Here is a 4,125-nt window from a genome sequence, read left to right on the forward strand (position 1 = left end):
GTCATGGAAATGTAACCAAAGTTGCATCAAATATAATTTATATTTTAGCTAATCCCCGAAATAGTAATACTATAATGATAATAAATACTGTATCATATAGCAATGAAACGTAAAATGGCATTTCACTGTTGAGGTATTTTGCTGGTGAGAGATTTTTACAATCACGCCCTCTAGTCGACAGTGGCTTTAGTCTGTAGGAGCTAGTAAGCCTACTATTTGATTTGTTTTAGATCGGCACAACATGTTTCATATGCAGACCTTATTTTCCAGCTTACCATGTTAAAATAAAAAAAATTCAGTGGTACCGTGGAGAAAGAGTATTTTTTTTGGTCATGGAAAATGAGGTAAAGGTCCTGGAGAAGTCATTGAAAATCATTGGTGAAAAAGTGTATGAACCCTGTATAATATAGTCAATGTGAGGTAAAACTCAAAGGGGCGATGAGGTCTTAAAATGTATGGCAAGGGTCTTAAAAGGGATTACATTTGACTTCAGGACTCCTGCATATACCCTGAATTAAAAGCTCCAGATGGTCTACTCTTGTGTCTCGCCTATAAGATTGATTTTCTTTCCCCCGCTCAGTGCGACCTGCAGGCGTCCGATCCGAGGGGCAGCTGGGCGGCCATTGCAGCCCAGTGACTACTGGCTGGATGAGTCCCGTGTGAAGCGCAGCGTCCACTCTGACACCCGCTCTTTCTCCGAGTCTTTCTCCAGAGGGGGCAGCTCCGTCTCTTCGAGCAAAGCTCCAGCCCAAGCAGGCTTCCTCTCCATCTTGTTCAAGCTCCTGCTCCTTGTGGTGGTGGCTGCTTCTCTCTTCTATGTCTACCAGAACCTGGATGCAGATAACATCAACGCCCTCAAAGGTCTCCTGAACAGCGTCGTCGTCCCCCTTCAGGGCGCTGTGAAGAACGCAGCCCGCTACCTGGGCCTCGGCAGCAGCAGCGCCCCCGAGATCGCCGGCAAGTAAAGACGCAGTCTCTCATCTCCCCCCCACGCCGCCACCACCTCCCTGCCACACACACAGCACTTGGCTCACCTTCTCTTTACCCACGTGTTTTTGGAAAGAGGTTACAGATTGAATTGTAGCCATGAACGTTCTCCTCTCTGGACCGCAGCTTCCCTCACACCACAAGAGGATCACAGTAGCTTCTGGATAACACTGTTTTGTGGCAGTCAGAAGAGACTCATTTAATGTTGTTTTTAATCTGTGAATTGTTTGTGTCTATGTGCGTATTTAACCCTTGTATGTAGAAGAACAGGTGCAGGATGGAGAGGCCAGTTTATCCATGCATGGTTGTAGTCTATGAAGGTCATACTGTAGTTTCTAACTTTCTGTGCCAGGCTTTTTTCTGACTGTGAAGTGCCTGGACACTCTTAGCACGTCCCAGTTTAAGCACAAAGCAGTGCTACTACTTAACCAGAATGTTTTTGTGTTTCCAGAGGAATTTCAACACTTTCTCTGTAGCTATACATTTAGGTAGTGATTTATTATTTCAATGGTGCTCAGATCAATTCAGCTCAACGTTTTATTTTGTATTTTGTATGTGGTCCTTGCTGGGAGGAGACTCGGAGTAATCAGGTCCCATCACTGCATGAGGAAAATCTGCCCAAGTCCAGGTTAAGATATACAAAGAAAAGTGATCAGTGGCTGAACACAGCTTTTATCGTTCTAAACGGGGCTCTTTTTAATTATAAAAAAAAAAGGACTTTCTGATCCCTCCGTATTGTTATCATGATTATTTACTTTCACTTTCAACATTCGAATCAAGTTCTTAACGAAACAGCGTTTTGATTATTGATCATGTAATACTTATTTGACATTTCTTCCTGAGGGAAACTGAAGTTGCTGTGTGTGATTTATGATTTGTGAATTTCCAGCCCTGCCAGTGTGCTGATTTGAGTTTACATGCTTGTGGTTTTAGTGCTTTGCTTTCTTTGACAGATTTCTGATCCTTCAGTCCTTTACGCAGGACTGGCTGTTGCCGTGCACCACATAGCCCACCTCACTCTGCATGTGTCAAATGATGGTAGAGAAGACGCATGGAGAAAGTCACTCCTTTTGGGACAGGGGGGGGGGGTTCAATGGAGGTGATGATGGGCGTGGAAAGATTTCCGGGGCATCTTTGTTTCTATTTTGATATTTTTCTAAAATGGCGTGTTGAATTTTTTTATTGCATATTTTAAGGTAACATTTGAAAGCAATAGGAAAAACATGAATGTGATACTGAATTTTAATTTTGCTGACTTAACGAGTGATTAATTATCAGGCAGCTCCCACAATGGACAGGAACAACTAGGGTTATGTGGTTAAGGATTTTTAATCATGATATTATGATATTGTAAGCAGTGTATCATAAAATAAACGTGGCTGTTACCAGATATATTGTTCTGTGTGTTGTGTAAGGGCCGTCGGGGACGCACCAGTGATTTAAAATGTGTCTTTCAAAACATGTATACAACGCTACGAAACATTTTCCAAAGCAATCCATACTTTCAGGTAAGTTTTGAAATGTTATATTTAAAGTTTACACAAATGTCATTCTTCACAAATTAAATAGGGGTTATGTAAAGATGTGTCTTAAAGTGAAAATAACACATGCCATCTCAATTAAGTTTTTTAATCCGTTAATTAACCCTTTAAAAAAAAAGCAGCAGCACAGACATCGTCTTAAGCTACTTTATTAATAATATTTTATTCTATTCTTCTGACCTCTTTCCATGTAAGGATGTGTTGCGTGACAGCTTGACCGAGCAGATCCCCAGCCCCCCCGCTGTTCACCCTGTCGGGGTCCGAGGGGCAACGCCAACATTTAACCTATATGTTTAAAGTGGAATTTTCCAAATCCAAACAGCTCTAATTGTTTAATCTCTTAGTTTCACACATTTCAGTTTTTCAGTGCACACTAGTGTCTTCAGTCGAGTGATTCCTCCAGGTGCTGAGAGAAGAAGACCTGCTCCTTTTCTTAATGTGAATGTGAAAGACCCCCATTGTCTCTCCATCGAATACTGATATGAACGTAGCCGTGGGGCCGAATACACACACTCCTCCTTAGTAAAGTCCTCGATGCTTCAAGTGACCTTAAACGACCTGGGTCATATATATAGCATGAATGTTTTTGAGCTAGTGCATTTTTAAAACTGTTAACTAGTCATTTAGAATAGCCTTTAAAAGACATACTTAGGTCATTGGTTACCAAGTTGAGACCCAAATAAATATGTTATTTGTATGTGTTGGCAGTTTCTGAGTGCAACACATTCAATCACCAACTTCAATTGCCTGAATGATTTTAAATGAGTCCTACGGTACTTTTCATATTCTGAGGTTAACAACATGACCGGATTGTCATCAAACACTAATAGCCATTATGTATTCAATGCAAGGTTTGACCAATATCTCAGTGTTGCTGCAGAGTTGGTCAGGTGTTTGTTCTACAGTTTTCTCTGCAGTGGTTGTGCTCTAACTTTGATTCTCCCCCTGCTGGCTCAGTGGTGTCTGTGCTTCACTCAGAACTGCAGCCCGGCAGCCAGGGTCCTCGAGGCGCTCAGATTTAAGGGTAAAGAGTAAATGACTGAAACCTTTCATCCCTCCCTAAAATCCATCAGTTCTGGAGGAGTTTGTTTTTAGGTAAGAACACAATAAATGCACACTCAAGAGAACCTTTGAGTCCTGACATGTTGGTGAAAAATAATAAGTGATGGCATTTTTCTTAAATTCCAAAGTTGTATGAAATGGGATAAATGTTCCCAAAATATTTTTGTTTTTAATAATGTATTGTTTTACAATGCATAATTTAGAGCAGGGGTGTCAAACTCAATTTCATCTCGGGCCACATCAGCATTATGGTTGCACTCAAAGGGCCGGTGGTGACTTTAAGACTATATAAAAATACATATATAAATATTTAATATATATAAAATAATTTATTATATTACAATATTTCCACTACGTCTGAAAGAAGAAGTCTAGGGAAAATAATTGCAAGTCTCTTCAGTGAGAATGTCACAGTATGATTTTCAAAGAAAAACCACATTCTGAAAAAGAAAAGAAAAACAAGGGACATTTTGAAAAAGAGAAGTGGAAAAAAAGTAATTTTGGAGAAAAAGGCTAATTCTAATTTTTTTTAAAA

Source organism: Notothenia coriiceps, unplaced genomic scaffold, assembly GCF_000735185.1.
Source record: "Notothenia coriiceps isolate Sejong01 unplaced genomic scaffold, NC01 NC01_scaffold00016183, whole genome shotgun sequence".
Taxonomy (NCBI): domain Eukaryota; kingdom Metazoa; phylum Chordata; class Actinopteri; order Perciformes; family Nototheniidae; genus Notothenia; species Notothenia coriiceps.